Source organism: Pan troglodytes, chromosome Y (genome assembly GCF_028858775.2).
Source record: "Pan troglodytes isolate AG18354 chromosome Y, NHGRI_mPanTro3-v2.0_pri, whole genome shotgun sequence".
NCBI lineage: Eukaryota > Metazoa > Chordata > Mammalia > Primates > Hominidae > Pan > Pan troglodytes.
In genome coordinates this window covers 10,057,572-10,081,258 of record NC_072422.2, presented here as the reverse complement: position 1 = coordinate 10,081,258, position 23,687 = coordinate 10,057,572, and the positions used below count along the sequence as shown (strand labels likewise).

Below are 23,687 nucleotides of genomic sequence, written 5' to 3'. Positions count from 1 at the left end.
CTGACTATCAGAGTTAACATCTTATAATATTTTAAATATAGTGTTCTAAAAAATAAAAGCACAAAAAATCCCACAAAATTATGGCTAATGTGAAGTAAAAACACAAACTGAAACTGTCCTAAACTTTTTAGACAAAAACTTTAAACCTGCAGTTTTAAGTATGAACAAATAAAAAATGACAGATGAAAGATAAAAGATCAACATGGGAATATCAGTGAGATTGGAACAGGAATTAAAAGAAATTAAAGAATGTGTAAGCAGAAACTCAGTTGTATGTAAGAAAACCAATCACCCCTTATTCAGTCTGTGACCCAGGAAATAATCAGCTATATGTATATTATGACCCTAAGTGCTTACCCTGTGAATTCTGGTTTGAGGTATATATTAAATCAGAGGGAGAAAAAGAAGGAGAGTTTATAGATCAACATGAAGAAGCCCCTCCCTCCTATAAAGGGCCTATTCTCTTGTACTTTGATGCCTGCCAGGGCGGGGATGATCATAATCTTAAAACAAAGCAAAACAAAACAAAAACAGAAGCAGTCCGCGGTGGTTTGACACAAGAAAGGTTTAACAGCAGCAGTCTCAAACATCTAGATGGAGACCACAAATCGGATACCCAGACTGTAACATTCAGTGATCTATACTAACACAGCTCCTTAAAGCCAGAGCTACCTTTTTGGTCTAAAGGATGCACAGCACTATTACGAGTTGATAGACAAGGAGCCGGCCCTGGAAATCTGCTGCTAACTGTCAAAAAGGCTAGAAGTAAGCATTTTGATCAGTCAATGCCTGAGCTTTCCCCATCAACCAAAAATGTGTTTGTTCAACTAGCTGAAAACATAGCTGGCGGCTGAGGAATTTCCTCATGCTATGTAAGTGTAGGAACTAATACGGGGGACCAGTGGCCATGGGGGGCAAAGGAATTAATGCCACAAGATAACTTCACTTCGCCAAACCCTACCAATAAGCCAGCAGCCTCAGCCAGTGTTTGCTTGTTGCAAATCTCCATAATTGGAAAGTCTTGTATTGCCTGATGGGAAAAGGCAGAATGCTCAAAAGGTAACTTAACTCTTTGTTCAGGGCTCAGTCCTTCAGAAGTTAATCTGAGTGGGCCGGTGCATCTACATAATAAGTATCCTCCTCAACCCCATCAGTCCCTCTGATTCCTTAAAAAAGTCCTGCCAGAAGACAAATTAAAAAAGAAAACCTGAAAAATCTAGAGATAAGAAGCACAATTACTTGGATTAAAAAAAAAAACTATTATCCTGGCTAACACGGTGAAACCCCGTCTCTACTAAAAATACAAAAAATTAGCCGGGCGTGGTGGCGGGCGCCTGTAGTCCCAGCTACTCGGGAGGCTGAGGCAGGAGAATGGCGTGAACCCGGGAGGCGGAGCTTGCAGTGAGCCGAGATCGCGCCACTGCACTCCAGCCTGGGCGACAGAGCGAGACTCCGTCTCAAAAAAAAAAAAAAAAAAAAAAAAAAAACTATTAAATAACTTTAACAACAGATTGAGCTTCAGTAAATCTGAAGACATAAAAATTGAAACAGCCTAAAATGAGAGCAAATATCTTTGTGTCTTGTCGATGAAAATACTTTAAAATTTCCTATTCTGGAGTGTTCTGAAGAAGAAATAAGAAACCGCTTGAAAAGAAAGGTTGGTGGAAATTTTACAGAAGTGCTGATTTTTCACCAACTGTTTCCTGTTCTAGTTTCCAGCCCCTTTGTATCTCCATCTTATAAGTTGGGCAAATAATATTTTTCTTTCTCCAGAACAGTGTTAAAAACTCAGGTGAAATGGCTACTGAAGAGCTAATATTGGAAGACCAGGTTAGAGTAAGAAAAGAGTTATTGGTCCTTCAAACTTCAGAGGAATATGACACATGTACTGTAAAACAGGTGCTAATCTTATTTTAAAAAGTTCTTAGCTTTGGCACTAACACTATTGCTCATGGCCTTATAAATGTTTGTTATCAAATCTATCTAATTAAACCCTGTATGTAGTGTCTTTGAGTAATCATCTTGATTGTTTTCTTGACCTATTTTCTCTTAAAAGGTTTTTTTTTAACTCAGAAAGCTCAACATCATTAATCAGTAGAGAAATACAAATCACAGTCACAATGAGATACCACCTCAGGCCTGTCAGAATGGTGACTATTAAAACGTCAAGAAATAACAGATGCTGGAAAGTCTGTGGAGAGACAGGAAGACTTCTAAACTGTTGGAGGGAAAGTAAATTAGTGTCAACACTGTGGAAGACAGCGTGGTAATTTGTTCAAGGATCTAGAAACACCATTGACCGAGCAATGTCATTACTGGCTATCTACCCCCAAAATACAAATGTTTCATATTTGAAAGATACCTGCACGTGTATGTTTATTGCAGTACAATTAACAGTAGCAAAGACATAGAATCAACTCAAATGCCGACTTTACTCAGAGAACATTATCAACTAGATACAGAAAATGTAGTATATATACACAAAGAAATACTTTGCAGCTTCAAAAATCAATTAGATCATGTCCCTTGCAAGGACATGGATAAAGATGGAACCATCATCCTCAGCAAAGTAACACAGGAACAGAAAACCAAACACTACATTTCCTCACTCATGAATCAGAGCTGAACATTGAGAACACCTGACACAGAAAAAGAAACCACACTGGGGGTGGAGCCAAGATTGCGAATAGGAACAGCTCCAGCCTGCAGCTCCCAGTGTGAGTGAAGCAGAAGATGGGTGATTTCTGCATTTCCAACTGAGGTACCGGGTTCATCTCACTGGGGAGTGTCGGAAAGTGGGTGAAGCAAGAGTAAACACATTCAGAAGCTAGCAGAAGGCAAGAAATAACTAAGATCAGAGCAGAACTGAAGGAAATAGAGACACAAAAACCCTTCAAAAAATCAATGAATCCAGGAGCTGGTGTTTTGAAAACATCAACAAAATTGATAGACATCTAGCAAGACTAATAAAGAAGAAAAGAGAAAAGAATCAAACAGATGCAATAAAAAATGAAAAAGGGGATATCACTACGATCCAACAGAAATACAAACTACCATCAGAGAATACTGTAAACACCTCTATGCAAATCAACTAGAAAATCTAGAAGAAATGGATAAATTCCTCGACACATACCCCCTCCCAAGACTAAACCAGGAAGAAGTTGAATCTCTGAAGAGACCAATAAGAGGCTCTGAAATTCAGGCAATAATTAATAGCTTACCAAACAAAAAAAGTCCAGAACAAGATGGATTCACAGCCAAATTCTACCAGAGGTACAAGGAAGAGATGGTACCTTTCCTTCCGAAAGTATTCCAATCAATAGAAAAAGAGGGAATCCTCCCTAACTCATTTTATGAGGCCAGCATCATCCTGATACCAAAGCCTGGCAGAGACACAACAAAAAAGAGAGAATTTTAGACCAATAACCCTGATGAACATCGATGCAAAAATCCTCAATAAAATATTGGCAAACCAAATCCAGCAGCACATCAAAAAGCGTATCCACCATGATCAAGTGGGCTTCATCTCTGGAATGCAAGGCTGGTACAATATACACAAATCAATAAACATAATCCAGCATATAAAGAGAACCAATAACAAAAACCGTATGATTATCTCAATAGATGCAGAAAAGGCCTTTCACAAAATTCAACAATGCTTCATGCTAAAAACTCTCAATAAATTAGGTATTGATGGGAATATCTCAAAATAATAAGAGCTATCTATGACAAACCCACAGCCAATATCATACTAAATGGGCAAAAACTGGAAGCATTCCCTTTGAAAACTGGCACAAGACAGGGATACCCCCTCTCACCACTCCTATTCAATATAGTGTTGGAAGTTCTGGCCGGGGCAATCAGGCAGAAGGAAAAAATGGTATTTAATTAGGAAAAGTGGAAGTCAAATTGTCCCTGTTTGCAAATGACATGATTGCATATCTAGAAAACCCCATTGTCTCAGCCCAAAATTTCCTTAAGCTGACAGACAACTTCAGCAGAGTCTCAGGATTCAAAATCAATGTGCAAAAATCACAAGCATTCTTAGACGCCAATAACAGACAAATAGAGAGCCAAATCATGAGTGAACTCCCATTCACAATGGCTTCCAAGAGAATAAAATACCTAGGAATCCAACTTACAAGGGACGTGAAGGACCTCTTCAAGGAGAACCACAAACCACTGCTTAATGAATTAAAATAGGATACAAACAAATGGAAGAACATTCCATGCTCATAGGTAGGAATAATCAATATCGTGAAAATGGCCATACTGCCCAAGGTAATTTATAGATTCGATGCCATCCCCATCAAGCTACCAATGACTTTCTTCACAGAATTGGAAAAAACTACTTTAAAGTTCATATGGGGCCCAAAAAGAGCCCGCATTTCCAAGTCAATCCTAAGCCAAAATAACAAAGCTGGAGGCATCACGCTACCTGACTTCAAACTACACTACAAGGCTACAGTAACCAAAACAACAGGGTACTGGTACCAAAACAGAGATATAGACCAATGGAACAGAACAGAGACCTCAGAAATAATGCCACATATCTACAACCATCTGATATTTGACAAACCTGACAAAAACAAGAAATGGGGAAAGGATTCCCTATTTAATAAACGGTGCTGGGAAAACTGGCTAGCCATATGCAGAAAGCTGAAACTGGATCTCTTCCTTACACCTTACACAAAAATTAATTCTAGATGGATTAAAGACTTAAATGTTAGACCTAAAACCATAAAAACCCTAGAAGAAAATGTAGGCAATACCATTCAGGACATAGGCATGGGCAAGAACTTCATGTCTAAAACACCAAAAGCAATGGCAACAAAAGCCAAAATTGACAAATGGGATCTAATTTAACTAAAGAGCATCTGCACAGCAAAAGAAACTACCATCAGAGAGAACAGGCAACCTACAAAATGGGAGAAAATTTTTGCAACCTACTTATCTGACAAAGAGCTAATATCCAGAAGCCACAATGAAATCCAACATATTTACAAGAAAAAAAAAGAAACAACCTCATCAAAACGTGGATGAAGGATACGAACAGACGCTTCTTAAAAGAAGACATTTATCCAGCCAAAAGACACATGAAAAAATACTCATCATCACTGGCCATCAGAGAAATGTAAATCAAAACCACAATGAGATACCATCTCACACTAGTTAGAATGGCAATCATTAAAAGTCAGGAAACAACAGGTGCTGGAGAGGATATGGAGAAATAGGAACACTTTTACACTGTTGGTGGGACTGTGAACTAGTTCAACCATTGTGAATGTCAGTGTGGCAAGTCCTCGGGGATCTAGAACTAGAAATACCATTTGACCCAGCCATCCCTATTACTGGGTATACACACAAAAGATTACAATACATGCTGCTGTAAAGACACATGTACACGTATGTTTATTGCGGCACTATTCACAATAGCAAAGACTTGGAACCAACCCAAATGTCCAACAATGGTAGACCGGATCAAGAGAATGTGGCACATATACACCATGGAATACCATGCAGCCAGAAAACATGTTGAATTCATGTCCTTTGTAGGGACATGCATGAAGCTGGAAACCATCATTCTCAGCAAACTATGGCAAGGACAAAAACCCAAACACGGCATGTTCTCACTCACAGGTGGGAATTGACCAATGAGAATATACAGACACACGAAGAGGAACATCACACACTGGGGCCTGTTGTTGGGTGGGGAGAGAGGGGAGGGATAACATTAGGAGATATACCTAATGTTAAATGATGAGTTAATGAGTGCAGCACACCAACATGGCACATGTATTCATATGTAACTAACCTGCACGTTGTGCACATGTACCCTAAACCTTCAAGTATAATAAAAAAAGAAAAAATAAATAAATAAAAATACAAAAATTAGTCAAGCATGGTGGTGTGTGTGTAGTCCCAGCTATTCAGGAGGCTGAGGCAGGAGAATTCCTTCATCCCAGGAGGCAGTGGCTGCAGTAAGGTGAGACTGCACCCCAGCCTGGGTGACAGAGCAAGACTCTGTCTCAAAAAAAGATAAAAACTTTGGAAATATGACTGGTGTTGATGGAAACAGAGTATTATGAGTGAGGCTGATATGGGGAAACAGGAGGATTTATTTAGGTGCACCAGCTCAGTGAGCTTATATCCAAAAAGGCTGAGTATTGAATAAAGACTGAGCAGGGTTTTTATGAGCAAACTTACAGAAGCAGACCTAAAGCACCTAATTATACAATGAACAGTTATGTAATTCACAGCATAATTGTTGACTTGCATAACTTCTTGCCTTGCATAGCTGGGTTTTGCACCTAGGTTGAAAGAGAAACAGGAACATACAGATTTTACAAAATACAAGCATTGGTAAACATAGTCATAATTAATGCTTCAGAGAAGGAGAGACAGTAAAGTAATTTGCTTTCCTTTTGAACTTTGCTTCAGTGTGGGGTATTTGTGACCCATTCCCTTGGCCTCAACTTTTTAGACAGTGTTATTTTATAACTGTCCTTGGAGTGAGATAGCTACACAGAGAAAAACATGTTTTCTTTTCATTTGAACCCTTGTCTTGCCAAATTTTTCTGTTTTTTAAAAAATCATTTTATAGGATAAATTTAATCGAAGGCATTAGTATCATTTTATTCTTTATGGGAAAGCATGTTTTCTTCTTTTGGCACAGGTTGACATTTAGTTAGAGCTATTAACTGAGTAGCAGTGGGCCTGGCTATGTTGTTTTGGGGCTATGTAGTATGAGTAGAGGGTGGGCATCATTTTTTGGGTGCTTTTTTATATCAAGGTTATGTGGGGAAAGTGTTAGCTTTCCTGTTTCTTTTGGCTTTTGATGTCCCTGCCTTTTGGTGTTCCAGATAATGCACTATTGCCACTTTTTCTGGAGCATATACAGCTGCTAAGAGCTGTAGGATTTTTTCTGTCCACTTTATTTATTTGCCTCCAGTTGTTAAGAAATTTTCTTTTTATATATAGTTCTATGAACATGTAGTGTGGTAAAAGCATATTTAGAATGTGTTTAAATATTGACCTTTTTTTCTTTTGCAGCAAAAGGGCTCTTGTTAGGTCTATTAATTTTGCCTTTTGGTCTCATGTTCCAGTAGGCAAAGATCGAGCTTCTATCATTGAGTTTAATGTTACCACTGCATACTCGGCTTGTTGGATTTTTTTCTAGCTCAAAACTCTTTCAGTTATGAAATATTCAACATCTGGGTTTTTGAGGGATTGATCTGTAAGATCTCCTGGTTCAGAAAATACGTGATCCACTGTTTAGACACAGTTATGGAGGGGAGCATCAAATTTGACTGGGAGAAGGGTGGTCGGGCTTAAGTTGTTTGCTGTATTTTAAGTAATGTAAGGGTTTTCATATAGAAGTCCTTGGTACTGCGTTATTCTCAGATTTGACAACTAGTGATGCCTTATTTGTTCATCAAAGTTTTGACTGAGTGTGGCACATGGATTGTTAGCTGCTGTCTCAAAGTAAGTGTGTTATCCTCTTGCATTAGCAAGGCAGTGGTGGCTAATGCCTTAAGGAAAGGAGGCCATCCTAGTGCCACAGAGTCTAATTGTTTAGATAAGTATTTGACTGGACAATGCTATAATTTTATAATTTCAGTGAAGAACCATATAGCCATTTCTTTTCATTTATGCAGGTACAGAAAGAAAGGCTAAGTTACATTTGGCAGACCAAAGGCTGGGACTTGAGTTAAGGGTTTTTTTGATTTTTTTAAATGATATTTGCTGTTTAGTTTGCCAGAGGAGGGTTTCGTTTTTACCCCTTTTGTAATATTATATAATGGCTTAGCCATCAGTGAAAAATTTGTGATTTAGATATGGTGGAATTTTTCTTCTTTTAAGAATTTTTTAATGTAATGCCTAGTGGTTTGTGTCAGGAGTGCACAAACGGCCTGTTTCTGCTTATGGCCAAGCTGGCATTCCACATGGCTTACTATGAAACCTACATATTTGACATTTTTAAGAATAATTAGTCCTTTTTTAAAAGATAATTTTAGCCTGTTTTTCATAGGAGATGGAGGAGGTCTTGAGTTTTTTGATAACAGTCATCCTGGGTTGGGTCTGCTAGAGGAAGGTCATCCACATACTGCAACAAGGAACAGTTAACATTTGGCAGGTTGTAGGCTTCAAAGTCAATGCTTCCTTAAAGACTGTGGGAGAGTCTTTGAACTTGCGGGAGCCTGGTCCAGGTGAGTTGAACAACTTATTTGTTTTATTGAAATGCAAATATAGGGTGACTAACTGGGGCTAAGCCGATATAAAAGAATACATTCTTTAAATTTAGGACTGCAAATCAGGTAGCACTTGCTGGAATGAGATTTATTAAAATACACATGTTCCAAAAGTGGAGTGTTTTAGAGCAATTGACATCGAGCTAAGATTTCATGTTGGTAAGGCCAGTTTAAATATTTACAGATACCTGGAATAGCTTCTCAGGGGACTGGGTACTGATGAACCCAAATCAGAGTTTCTTTTGGTTTTAACATGACTACCACCTGTGCATGATGTACAGCTAATCCAAGTGGGTTGCCTTTAACCCATACTCCAGGAATGTTATTAACTAAGTGAAAGAATTTTTTTATCCCACCTGCAATTCTAATTTGCTGCTTGCACTTTCTTTCTATAAATTTTCCATTCCTTAGCCTGCAGGATGATAAGGGTTAGCACCATGCTTTTTTGGAGAGTCAGAAAGAAAGTTTTTTGTTGTTGTTGTTGTTGTTGTTGTGTTTTTGCAGCTGAAATGTAATTGGTGCTTTCAGTTTTTGGAGTAATTTTTTTTCCTTAACAAGGGAACTGGACAATTCAGGAGGTATAGGAATTTATGTTGAACTTCCAATCCTTTGATGACACACCTCCTTACCAGAACAGCTTTTTTCTCTGAGATTCCTGTGGCTTTTATAATAGTTTTATAGCTTCAGATAGTGGCCCTAAGGGTTCAGTCAGTACTGAATGTGTAGCCCTGGTGTTTACATAAAGTCCATCAGCTGGCCTTCAACTTTTAATGTGACCATGGGCCAATGGAGTTGTAATAAGAAAAAGCCTGGTCTGTCCTAGTACCCATATCCTTTAGTGCCAGCCAGCCTGTTTAGATTCGTATTTGGTTTTCCCACAGTGAGGCAGCCCTTAGCCGGACTCTTTTATACCACAGTCCTGATTATACTTTTTATTACCTTCTGGACATTTATTCTTTCAGTATTTTTCTTTTCCATCACACACATTGTTTTCTCTCTAGCCTCGGCTGGCTTTTAAATTTTTGACTAAATTGACATCTTTCACATGCACGTGCACGTCCACATTCTTGTATATTGCTAGTCATTTTTTTAATGAGAGCTGCTGCTAAGAGATTGGCCTTTTTTAAACCTCTGATTTGCTTTTTTTTTTTTTTTTCTTTGCTTCCTGGTGATGGTTAACCTACATTTTGGTGGCCATTTCTGTAAGCTGGGTTGTATTCGTGCCTGCAAAACCATGTATATTTTGCAACTGGTGCACTGGCTTCTAGCCCTTGATGGGCTGCCTGAGTTATCCTCTGGCACTCCTCCATGTTAAACAATGTTAACATAAGTTATCTTCAATTTAGCCAGGTTGGATTGTGTGTTAGAAAGGTGGACTGTGTTAGATTTATGAGAGCTTGGGGCTTTTCCTTGTAGGAGGTAGTGTGTTGATTTACATTTAGGAGATCAGTGGTTGAAAAGGGCTGATAGATGAAGGTTTGCTGCCCCCCACACCAGGATGTGGTACTGGTCATTATAACAGTTGAGTCCTTGCATTTCCCTGAGAGGTATTTATATAGCTTGACCATGATCAGATTTGAGGCAGCCTGGTCCACTATCCTGAATTCCATCACTGGCCTCTCAAGGCTCCAATTCTTCCCTCTGGGGTGAAACCTGGGGTGTACTGGCAATGGAACCTAGCTCCTGGGGGGCTGTTTGCCTCAGCAAAGGGAGGTAGGCTGTGAAATATGGAGCAGAATTTTTTTTTCCTTTTGTAGTTTTTTAAAACTGGGTTTCCTTTCTGTCCTTGGGACTTTCCTTTTAACTCAGTGTTTGCTGGTGAAGCTGCTTCTATTTTCACTTTTGGCTCGGCCTGCGCTACAAGTGTTTTGCAATAAGCTGTGAAGCAGGGCTGGATTCATGTTGTTCTTGTTTGTATTATATTTAATTATGAGTTAATATAAGAAAATTGGTCTGGGTACCCTGGCTATCCTCAGACCCCTGTCATTACCTCAAATTCATGACCAATTCTTTCTGTGTGTATAGTTTTTTGGGTCACCTATTTAATACCAAAAGGGGGCCATTTTAGTTTACAGAGAGTTTTTTACCTTTGCAGGGTTAGCTTAATTTTATAGTTACCTGTAAACCTTTTCTTAAAGTTTTTTTTTTAGCATATATTTGAATGATGTATGTTGTGACAACTCTCTTCCCATTTCTTTTCAGTTATGATGCAGTGTACTCGTGCTCACTTTTTACCTTTGTTTCCAGCCAGTTAGACCATCTCCTATTATGGGGGCTTTTAGATACTACTTAGCTTTGGAGAGTTTCTTAAGCCCAACACAATTGCTGAAGTTGTGGGGTAGCTTCTTTTAGCCATATGTGGATCACCACTAGTCTTGATCAGCCCCACACTTGGCTTGGAACACATTCTTCACTAAGAGACTTGTGGTTCCTCACTTTATGGCCGATTAGCCTAGTTAGGCCTCACCACTCACACATCATCCTTCTACCAGTTCTCATGTTCCTGATTGGGGTGGCGAGTCACTTTCACCACCTCCAGTTTCCTTCTGAGCTGATTTAGTGAGCCACTGTCACATGCTGTGTTGGTTGAGGTGTAAGTTTCTTCTGAATTGGTGAACCACTCTTGCGGCCTGCAGCACCTCTGGGTTGGATTACCAGTTATATCCTAGGAGGTGATTAGGCTCCCTTTTGGTCCTTGTGGGATGTGTCCTGCCTTGGGTCCCAATACCTTACTGTGGTTTCTGAAGTGAGCTGTTCCTGGAATTGTCCTATAACCCATTAGGTACCATTGCACTGCTTGGTAGGGGCACGAGGTCACAAAACGGCTGATCTCCCCTCCAGGCTGAAGTTCTCCCAATGGTGCTCCTTGGGTCACAGGACTCCTGAGACCCAGGGCTTAAGCCCCAGGGGCAAAGGAGACAGGAAACCTGTCATCTCCACTCCTGGCTGACTGGCCAATAATGTTGTGGGAAGCAGAGGACCACAGAGATTAATATGGGGAAATAGGAGGATGTATTTAGGTGCCCTGGCTCAGCAGACTTATATCCAAAAATGCTGAGCATTGAACAAAGACTGAGGGGGATATTTGTAAGCCAAATTACAAAAGCAGAACTACAGAAGCTAATTTGACAATGACAGGTTACATAATTTATAGCATAACTGTTGAGTTAGCATAACTTTCGCCTTGCAGAGCTTGTAGCCTTGTAGCTGCATTGAAAAGAAAAAAAAAACAGTAAGCTTCAAATCTTACTAAATACAAGCATTGGGAAACATAGTCATAATTAATGTTTCAGAGAAGAAGAGACGTTATAGATATTTATTTTTCTTTTCTTTTCAGTGCAGACACTGAAGCTTGAGCCTGGAATTGTGGAGTCAGTTCTCTCTGCTGTGGGGCCCATGTATGGGTAGAAGTCTCCTCATGACTCAAATCACAGCCTTGGTAACCCACTGGTCCAGTTCCTAAAAACACCCACTCCTTAGTGTTTCAAGAATCATGCTCTAGAGTCCACTGCCACGTTTGAATTTATTGCAATGTTATGGAAATGAGAACTTTATCTAGGCCTGGCACTGTGGCTCACACCTGTCATCTCAGCACTTTTGGAGGCAGAGCTGGGCAGATTAACTGAGATCAGGAGCTTGAGACTAGCCTGGCCAACGTAGTGTAGTACCATTTCTACTAAATATACAAAAATTAGCCGAGTGTTGTGGCCTACTCCAGTAGTCCAGGCTACCTGGGAGGCTGAGGTAGGAGAAACACTTGAACTCAGGAGGCAGAGGTTGCAATGAGTGGAGATCATGTCTCTGCACTCCAGTCTGGGTGACAGAGTAAGACTCTGCCCTCACTCACCAAAAAACAAAAACATAAACAAAAACAAAAAACAAAAATGTATCTGTTTATATTTCAATGCCAAAATATTTTAAATGACTTTTTAATGATGCGTATAATTTTTCCAAGTTTAGAAATAACCTCCATTTGTTTGTTTTCACATATTTTGTACATTTGTTTTTTTCTTAATAAACTGAGTCTATTGACAGAACTATGAAGATGCTTATTTATACCATATCTCATGTTCTACATGTCCAGTGTAGCAAATATGCATTATCCACTTATTTGCTAAAAGCCATCCTTTTTTCTCTTCATAATTTAGATGATTCTCAAATATCACACATCATTTTGCAATCTGATTCTAACTTCTATACTGCCAAATGGTCTGCAGAATTAATCTAAAAAAAAAAAAACGAACAAAATCAGTGAAGGCTGACAGAGTAAGTAACGTGATTCAGCTGAAGCTAGTCAATCAGAAAGTTGTACTTACCGAAACTTTTGGTCTGGAGGGATGGAGAGGCTGTGCCTTGACTCAGTGGGTGGTTGCTGGGGCATTCTGTCGGAACAAGGACTGGGGAAACCACATGTAATCTATCCAGACCTAAGGTTCAGAAGGAACCAAGGCAAGAATATTACCAGGTGCATGAAGATACCAAGAGGTTTCTAAAGAGCTCTATTAGTTCAAAAATAAATTGTTATCCTTGCAAATAGCAAATTATGATGCATAAGATCCACAAAACTAATGATTCAAACACCTAAGTTAATTGCACTGGCAATAATAAAATGCATGAAAGTAACAGGCAGCAAAGGAAAGACAGCTCTTAGTATCTAAACACCTCTGTGTGTAAAGGAGACACTAGACCTTGCCAGTCTGTCCTGCTGACTCTCACAGCAACCCTCTATCATGGGTGGAGAGATGGAGGGTAGCTACCCAACTCCAGAGCAGCACAAAACGCTTTGTCCAGGTGGCTAACCTTCCAGATACATTTCACTTTAAGGTTCCTTTTTGCTTTCGGAAAAGGGGTAGAGAAGACTTGTCTGGAGGAACTGCCACTGTGTAGCCTCAACACTGCACTGCCCATGAGTGCTTCCAGGTGCCATTCCTTTAATCTTTAAGTTTTTTCACTTGAGGCTGCTCAGAGACAACTCTGTCCTCTGCAAACATACGGCTTTCTAGAGAACTGGAAGTAATGTTTTTGAAAGCTTTCAGCAAGTGCAGAGATGGTGAGCTCTTTGCTGGTAGTGGGCTTTTGGTATGATGTTAACGACTCTCAGATAGCAACTTCTGAAAGCCTTTTCCAAGGGTCTGTCCTCTTACTTAAGCTCTTTGCCTCTAGCTTAAGCTCTTTGCCTCTTGCTTAAGCTCTTTGACCCTTGCTTAGTATTAACTACAAACTCAAGGTCAGAATTGGAAGGACTACCCTCCACAGCTCCATTTGGATAATTTGGGATCCTTGATGTAACCATACCTCTTTTCTGTTTAAGAGATTCGTTCAAGAAATCCTCATGTATAGCACCATTGCAAGGCACCATATTGCCATTTATTAATCCACTGACAGAATGATGGATCAGATGCTGCTTTGGATTACAGTACACTTTATTCTCTAGGGCTGCAGAGTACAAAATGCTAATTTCAAAAGTGAGTGGACACAGAAGAGAAGAAAATTCGTATAATTGAGAATATTATTGTTTTGAAAAGTTGAAGAGAGCAATAATAAGGACAAACTTCCACATTAAACAGTTTCTGATGCCATGGTAGTGATAACCACTAACATTTATTGAGGGCTTATTGTACCAGCTACAGCTTCATGTGTCTTTTGTAACACGGTACAACTTCAGAATCCATTATGCTCAATTTCCACATCCCCACAGCTCCGAAAATTGAAAATTTATTCATAACTTAGGGGCATAGCCTAGCCAGACATGAACTCATTTGGTTAAATACTATGACCTGAACTGACGTGAACCCATTTATTATCTTTATTTGCCCCGGCATGAATATTCATACAGTTGACTGGAAAATAACTAATGCATTTCACTACAGCAGGTCCTACAGAATTCACATGCTGTGGATTTCGTGTGCTGTGAAATCCACAGCATACGGCATGAGTTTCAGACAAAAAGTAAGAACCTGCATTCACAACACCACTGTGGTCAAGGAATTCTCACAGCTTCCATTTTATAGACGGGAGACTAAAGCTTATTGACCCTGGGTCACACCATTAGCAGGTTCAAGAGCTACTGGACTTTCCTAAGGCAAAGCCAGTGCATGTGTCTCACTGTCCTGAAATGCCTTCCAATGAAGCTGTGAGAAAGAAGCTTGCCCTCCTCATTGCATGCAAGTGCAAAAGTTCTATTCCCATTCAACTATTTTTATTAACATTAGACTATGGTTTCAGCTGTGAGAAGTTTCACAAACAGAACTGAAAGGAAAATGAGACCAGAAAGGAGAAGAAATGTGTAAAGAGTTAAAAATAAGTCAAGTGCTGGTAGAAGAGAGCAAGGAACTTGTGAGGAAAAAGTGCAAAGGGGAACGAGGAAGGCTGAGAACAAGTTTGAGAAACCAGTTAACTGGTAACACAAACACACTTTCTTTGACCTTGAAAGCAACTGAAGAAGAAAGCATCTAAGCTTCAATATCCTTATTATGAAGTAGGAAGGGGCGCAGATGTATCCACAGTGAACACACAATAATAAAATCATACCAATCATACCAATCACCATTTATTGGGTGTTTTCTTATGTCCCAGGCACTGCGTTGTAACCCATCTCCTTTCATCACTTTCATCATGGCTCAATAGGCATTATTTTCCCCATTAAAAATGAGGAAACTGAGGCCCAACGAAGTTAAGGTAACATGTCCAAGATTAAACAACTAACTTCAAAACAGGGATCCAAAAGAACAGTTGTCTGATTCTGAGAGCAATGTTCTCTTTGCTAAACCGCCTTGCTCCTCCTGTGTGTGCATATATCTATCAAGGAATCCATGAAACTACTGAACTGCTGTTAACATTGAGGTAACAAATAGAAAAGAAAATTCTAAGATAAACCTGGAGACTTCTATGTCACCACCACGCCTTTCCCGTTTGAGACACAAGGCTCTCCCAAGCCATGAGGCACCTATGAAACAAGTGACTTTTGCTGATGATCCAGATGGTATTACCAAAGTGGATAGGGAGTTTTACTTCTAAGATGACACACGTTTCTGTGGCTTTTCCTCTAACATAACAATTACTTAATATTCAATAAATTAGGGTCATTCCATTTTCACAAGCATCAGAAGCTTTACACACAGAAAAATATTCATAGATTTAAAATGTCTCTAACCTGTCTGAGTTTGCTTCAGTTGCAATACAAAATCGGCTACCTGAATACTTAACTTTTTATGGAAGTTTGTAATCTAGTATCTGGGCCTTCAGCCATGCAGAATGCTCATTCTGAAAAGATTCGGAATCAGAAAAGAAATTATCGCAAAACAAATCACGGCTTGCTTCACAAGGAGACGTTTTCTTATCCTGTTTGTACTCTTTTAATTGAGAATATGTATGCCAGTAAACAACAGGGTCCCTATTTTAAAAATGACAAACAGAACACAAACTAGGTGGGTTTAACAGATTTCACCATCTTTTTCAGTCATATCAAAACATTCTAGGGCATGTGGGCAGAAGACACGGTGAATGTTTGTAATCCTTAGGGTGAGAATCCAGAGATAATAGTGGAAAAAATCTGGCACTCTGAAAATTTTACGTTTAGGTGTGTTTGCTTTCTTCTCCATGTTATTGCTATTATGAATGTAAGATCATATTATCACTAGAGAATTTTCTCAGATGACAAAGAGGAACTTTACTATATTTGGGAGAGTAATGTTTGATATTAAAATAAATCTGATTTGCACAGGTGTGACTTGGGCCAAGTCTACATATTGAAGAAGTGTATTTGTATCAAAGTGGAACTGGCAAGGAGCAAGACTCACTGCATCTTGCAGTTGTACTGCAGAGCTGGCCTGTGGTTTTCGAACTCCTCATGCTCAGCTATGATAGCATTTCCTGCTTTCTGCAGTTCTTTCTGAAATACCACAATTTCACGAGCCAGTGGAGCCAGATATAAGAAGGTCAAAAGAAATCCTAGTCATTATCTACCTTAAGTTTTCTTATTTCATTTAACAGAAACATTTAAGCAGGTTTTACATTGTTGTTTCTTTTCTTGGTACTCATGCAATAAATATAATATTAATTCTATTTAATGAGCTCAGAGTAGTCCTGACACTCAAATTTCAGAACAAAAGTATTTAGTGCATTTTATTGCAAACGTTATTACTCTTGGAGTCCTACTCCAAGTAAAAGAACTCTTTCAAATCCTCAGATTAACCTAAATAGCTGTTTCTCTTCTATACCATGAACAGAAGGAGCTCTCTGTCTCGTCTACCTGTTGATGACATCCCCAACATCCAAAATAATCTGTGCATCTGTCAGCAGCAGTTGGGATCCAGGCAGAAAGCAGATGGCTCCCACAGACAAAGTCATCTAAGAGTCCTTTAATAAAGGGTGACTTATGCAGCATGCCCACAAATGTTGGGGAAGTTCCCTTACATAGTAACAGGGCAACTCTATTAGCACTGACTACTCTAAGGAAAGTTAAAGGCGCTAGGTATTAGCTCCCTCTGCTGGCAATCTGGAAGGCCATGGAGAGGTAAAAACTACATTTATTTTGTATGTATCCTGAGAGAGAGGAAATAGCAGTAGAGAAAATTGAGGTAGGGAAGTGATAAACTGTCTGCCAAAATGTTGTTCCTTATTTTTTTTTCTGTCTCTCTTGATTAACTTACTTTTTCATTATTGCCAAAAGAAGAGTAAGGTAGGCAGAGGTTAGAATCAAACAAATCAAATCTAAAGAAGGGAGAAAACAATATTAAAGAATATGGAGGCACATTTTTTAATGAACGAAGATTCCTGGCATATCTATTTTTGTCAATTAACAAAACATTCCCAGTGGAAAATAAGGCTTATTGCACAAACTACAGACAGATGAGCTTTCAGTCAATCCCAGGTAAGATCTGAAGAATGAAATATTTGTGAGCACTTAAAAAAGATGAATAACACAAAAGAAATAGTTTCACCCAATGCAAATAAAGTCAGACTACCATACTTTCTTTGTTGAGCATAGAGCTGGTAAAAGCTGCAGGTGTAGAACTCAGTTCTGAACATATGGAACTCAGTTACTGGACATAAACAAAACTATCAGAACTGAAGGATTGAAATTAACTGCAAAATGTATGATCTGTTCAAGTATTGGTGGCCTCTCAAAATTTTCTGTCTGGTCTTACTGTAAGCTGGTGATAGCATCTCAGTCTCTTTTTCATCTTAATATTTAATATGTCAAAAGCAAAACCCTAGTGTTTTTTCCTCTTAATTTGTATTTTCTAATTATAGGTGATATCACCTTTATCAAGAAGAACTCTACTTGGCAATAAACATTAGAATATTGTGATTATATATATATATATATTTATCACGGTTACTGTGTATACATATATACATATATATGCATATATATAGTAATTTTTTTAATCTCATAATTCTGAATTTCAAAAATAAACATGCATACTTAAAATTCAAAAGCTTCAACCCAGTGCTTCAGCACTACTTCTCTTCCTCTTAGCAAATCCATGGCTTTTACTTAAAGTTGACTTTGGCCATAAATTTCTTTTATGTCAATCTACATAGAAAATTATTAATTTTTCACAAGAAAACTGATGAAAGCCAAACTGATGTAAATGAATATACTGTTTTCTAAATTCCACAAAGCAGCAATTTCACCTTCAAGAGACTCCAACTTGGCTGGTTACTGTGGCTCACAACTGTTATCTTAGCACTTTGGGAGGCCAATGTGGTAGGATCACCTGAGGTCAGGAGTTCAAGGCCAGCCTGTGTAGCATTGTAAAACCACATCTCTAACAAAATGCAAAAATTAGCCAGGCATCATGGCGGGAACCTGTAGTTTCTGCTACTCAGGAGGCTGAGGCAAGGGAATCACCTGAACCCGGGAGACAAAGGTGGTTGTGGTGACCTGATAATTACCATGGAACTTCAGCCATGGTGACAGAGTGAGACTCCATCTAAAAAAAAAAAAAATTCCAGACTTGAGTTTGAATTTTTTCAACCTATTGGAAAGCAAAGTTTCAAACTTATACAACTAGATATTCTAGCTGCATACAAATTGACTCTCCTAATTACTGTTTACCTGTATTTTCATATGTTCCTAACATCCCTTATGTAATATATGCTACTTAGTGCTTTAAAATCTCCAGTCTTTTATCTAAAAAAGATTTTTTGACAGGTTCCTGCCCTATTGCCTAGGCTGTAGTGCACTGGTGTGGTCTTGACCCACTACAACCTCTGCCTCCTGGCCTCAAGGGATCCTCCTACCTCAGCCCCCCGAGTAGCTGGGACTACAAGCACACACCACCAAGTCTGGCTAATTTTTTGTGTTTTTTATAGAGATGGGCTTTGTCAAGCTGCGCAGACTGCTCTTGAACCTCTGGGTTCAAATGACATGCCCACCTTAGCCTCTCAAAATGCTGGGACTGCAGGCATAAGCCACCACACCTGGTCCCGTTAACTAAAAATTGATGAGTTCTTCAGGAAGAACCATTGAACAAAATGTGCATTCAGCAATAAAACTGCAAAAGAATATAATCCCACAGTTTTTAGTGATGGTGCTCTCTGTATGTTTCAGTTCTTGGGTCATTCTGACTCAGAGTTAGCAAACTCTTATGAACTCCTAAATGAATGGGCCATCCTTCCATTTATGTTTTCACAGAGCAAGAATTTACTAACTACTTAACACATATCAAGCAGCATACTGGGAACAAGTTAGACAAATGTAGACAGATATAGTCACTGTCTCTAAAGACCTCACAATTTAATCAGGGAGAAATAATCACAATAAGGTATAACTTCATAACTGAGGTAAATAAAGACTGCATGCAGGAATGAGACCTAAATCATTTGCTCAGCGGGAGTCAGGGAAGATATCACCAGGGTGACAGTCCAGCTGTGTCTTGAAAGACAGTATGGTTTTATCAGGAAGAGAAAAGGATTGACATTCCAGGTGAGGAAATACAGCCATGGCGTATTGGCTGATTGGCGTGAGGCCATGGCGTATTGGCGTGAGGATGACAATCTTCCTCAAAGCCTTCAGAAACTCACAGTTAAATAAACAGGAATCTAGCCACTCCCGTATCTTGCAGATGAAGTTATTAGTCTAAACACAATCCAAACATCTCAAAAAACTGTGCTTCCAACATTCATTTTTATAGCTGGAGCAAGCCCAATTCCCAGCAATGCTATACAAAATTGTAAAGGGTGTGCACTTAACATTAAACAAGTAGGTCTCATTGAGAAGCCCAAAGCAAGACTTAATGCTAGGGTAAAGCCTTGCTACTTTTAACATCTGGCAGCAGCAGTTCACGATGTAGGCCAAAAATACTGCTGTAAATCCAGTGTGGTCTAAGACATACACTTAGAAACAGAATATGAGTTCTTAAAAAATAGATTCAATCCCACTTGCTGAAATAGACTCCCTGCCACTCCTCATCCTCACTTTCTCTTGTCCAGTTACTTCCCAGATGACCAGATCAAATGGCCACATGGATGACCTTTGCAGCCCTGGTGACTCCTTCACCCCAGGGACCTTGAACTTTGTTCATTTCCATGACTCCATCCAATGGCAGCACAGTGCATTTGCTTTCCAGTATCCACCTGAAACCTAATCCTGCAATTCTGTACTCTTGGACAATTGTTATAATTCCACCTGCCAGTCTCTCCAGATCTAGTCCTTGATCCCTGAGACTGCTAATCCACCCTCCCTTTCCCCCTGGGTTAGCTGCCACTTGCCCTCTCCTCTGCTTCCCTTCACTATGCAAGATAAGCCCAGAATCTTCAGTTAAATAGGCTGCCATTCTCACATCAAATAAGGTAGGCTCTGCAAACCTCCAGTCCTTAAACATCTTCATCTTTCCACCCTCACTGAAAGGTGAAGAAGAGATGGATGCTTAGAATTCCTCCACAGACCTACCAAAAGTAAAAATAAAAATAAAAAATAAACTCCCCTACAAGCACATGGTTTGGGCGTACTTAATTTCAGGCTCCCCCAACTACAGCTGGGCCCTCAATACAGGTGATCAGTCCTCTGTGCCTTAAAGAGCTGTTCTTCCGTTACACACTTGAGCTGCTCTGTACCTCTGAGCTGCTCCTAAAACCCATGATCTAACCCTCTAATCTCCCTGAGAAGATGGAGCTTATTTAGAGTGTGTTTCTCATTATCCCAACTTGACTGTTTACCTCTGACATTCTTCCTTTTCTACTTGTCCCAGAGGAAGCAAATGTGTTTACGTTTCAAGGCCCATGCTCCTTTTTCTTTGCAATCTTGACCCCAGTTCATATTGCTTTTCTGGGGCCTTGTTACCTCAATTGTATCATCTCATTCCTGGATCTTGAGCCAACCTACTAATAGCTGCAGGAAATAGGTACACAGTAAAATATTTGTAAATGCCACCTGTTGGGAACAGTCCCCCAAAATCTGGCCATAAACTGGCCCCAAACTGGCCATAAATAAAATCTCTGCAGCACTGTGACATGTTCATGATGGCCATAACACCCACACTGGAAGGTTGTGGGTTTACCAGAATGAGGGCAAAAAACACCTGGCCCACCCTCGGTGGAAAACTGCTTAATGGCATTCTTAAACCACAAACAATAGCGTGAGCAATCTGTGCCTTAAGGACATGCCCCTGCTGCAGATAAATAGCCAAACCCATCCCTTTATTTTGGCTCATCCCTTCATTTCCCATAAGGGATACTTTCAATTAATCGAATATCTATAGAAACAATTCTAATGACTGGCTTGCTGTTAGTAAATAAGTGGGTAAATCTCTGTTCAGGGCCATCAGCTCTGAAGGCTGTGAGACCCCTGATTTCCCACTTTACACTTCTATATTTGTGTGCGTGTGTGTGTGTGTGTGTGTGTGTGTGTGTGTGTGGTTTAATTCCTCTAGCACCGCTGGGTTAGGGTTTCCCCAGCTGAGCTTGTCTCGGCAAGGGGCACCCATACGCAAGGGGTTGAATCCAGGTCAAAGGATCACTGGAGTGATGGTTGGAGAATGTGGAACCAGCTGGAGGACACCCGAGGACTCTTAAAGCAATCCCCTTGGTGAGTAAGAAGGGGAGTTCAGAAGCATCAGGGTAACAATGGGACCAGTGAGGGCTGTGGTTAGTTCCACCTTGGAACTTTTTCACACTGATGATGGGGAGGAAGGAGAGTATAACGAAAGTAACACAGGAGGTTTCAGAGCAGGTTTATTTGCCAACTAAAGCTAAAGCGGCAAAGGAGGGAGAGGTTCATCCCTATCCTTCTGCACCCCCTCATTATTATACTGAAGAAAAAGGCCCTCCAGATCTTTCTTTTGCAGAGGACCCTGGGTGAAAACTTTTTGCCCCAGTGAGTGTTCAAGCAGTGCCTTGAGTGCTCTCAGTTCTATACAGGCAGTAATTCAGCAAGCTAGAAGACAGGGTGATTTAGAGGCTTGGCAGTACTCTGTTAGAATACACCCCCAGATCAGCAGGGAAATATTTGAGGCTTTTCCTTTTAAATTACTCAAGAATTTAAACAAGCTATTCATACTAAAAAAGAATGTAGAAAAAATCAGTGAGTCAGCCTGCCAGATAGCAGGAAAAAGTAACTGCTGAGTCTGAAATGTGTCCAAAATGTAAAAAAGGAAAACATTGAGCTAGTCAGTGTCACTCTAAGTTTGATAAAGATGGGAACCTAATTTCAGGAAATGCCATGAGGTGCCAGCCCATCCCAGCCCCCACTCCAGACTGGGGCATTTCCAGCTCAGGCCATTCCTTCACCTCTGTACAATATCTGTCCCCTGCCACAGCCAGTAGTGTGGCAGTAGATTTATGCTGCACAAAAGCTGTGAGCCTTCCGCCTGGGGAACACCCACATAAGGTCCCAACAGGAGTCTGTGGACCCTTGCCACTGGGAACAATAGGATCACTTTTAGGAAGGTCTAGTTTAAGTTTAAAAGAGGTACAAATACATACAGGAGTCATTGATTCAGACTACAATGGGGAAATTCAAATTGTTATATCTACTTCTGTTCGCTGGAAAGCAGAGCCAGGAGAGTATATAGCACAGCTCCTGATTGTGCTGTATTTGGGAATGGGAAAAAGTGAAATTAAATGAAGAGGAGGATTTGGAAGCACAAATAAACAAGGCAAAGCTGCCTATTGGGTAAATCAAATTACTGATAATTGTCCTACCTGTGAAATACGTATTCAGGAAAATAAATTTAAAGGTTTGGTAGTTACAGGAGCAGGCATTTCAAACATTTCTCTTCAGCACTGGCCGTCTGCATGGCCAATTCATTGTATATGAAACTGACTAATGAATGGACTCTTTTTAAAAGAAAACAATAAGCATGTATTTTCTATTTCTCAGTTACTTTTTTTAAAATTGGAAATTAATGTGGGATTTTATTCATATCCTTCTATTTTTCTTTTCCTTTAGCTAGTATTAATTTTTTGTCTCCTAGATGACAGGCAGTCATATATTGTAGGTATCACAATGAACAAAAGACAGTGAGATAATTTGTAAGCTTTAATGAAGCTTATAGTCTTTATCAGTCAGGGTCTTAGCAAATAACAGATGGCATACTCAAAAGTTACTACTACTCCTAGGCCTAAAGGGTCAAGGGGAGGAAATCCTTTCTGGAACCCACAGTGAAAGTTCTATCTGTATGAAAGATTTGACCACACGAGCTATTAACAGATAGACAAATCAGCCCAGACAACTTGCAGTCTCTAAGGGAAGGAAACAAAGGAATTAGTACTTCATTCTCTCCTTCCACCCTCAGATATCTTGCCAGTAGTTTCCTTTGGCCAAATCTAGTTGGAATCCAGAGGGTAAAGAAACCCAAGCAGGCCAGCTTCATGGAAAATACTACAATATGAAACTAGATAGAGAATCAATCTATAGCAGATATCTAGCCAGTATTTTCCTTTGGCCAAATCTAGTTGGAAGCCAGAGGGTAAAGAAGCCCAAGCAAGCCAGATTTATGGAAAATAGTACAACATGGAAACAGATAGAGAATCAATCTGTAGCAAAAACTAAAGAATAAGCAGCACACAATATATGGAAACTGGCATTTAAGTAGGTAAGTATTATATAGAGTGATAAGTGCTATGTTAGAGGAAGTTCTGCATGGCATTACAACTTTTAGAAGGGGCATCCCTGATTTGCTACTCTGCAGTGTACCTCTTGGACAGGTGTTGTCCACCAATTCTGCTCTAGTCAGATCAATTCATATTCAGTAATTTTAAAAAGCATTTCATTATGCAAATTTTTGAATTCCATATGAAAGCAAAGAGAACAGTAATTAGTTGCGATGTATCCATCATGTACAGTCAACAACCATCATTACTTTGGAATATTGAGGCTTCTATCGCCCAACTACTCTTTTTAATTTTATTTGAGAGGGGTTTATAAAATATTACAGCATTATGTTATTTTACCAGAAAATACTTAAATACACATCTCTGACAATA

At 39.6% G+C, this 23,687-nt stretch overlaps 1 pseudogene; it reads right to left on the bottom strand.

Moving 5' to 3' along the window:
- LOC100613329 (centriole and centriolar satellite protein OFD1-like) overlaps window positions 1–23,687 on the bottom strand; it is a 63,528-nt pseudogene that overhangs the window by 29,261 nt on the left and 10,580 nt on the right.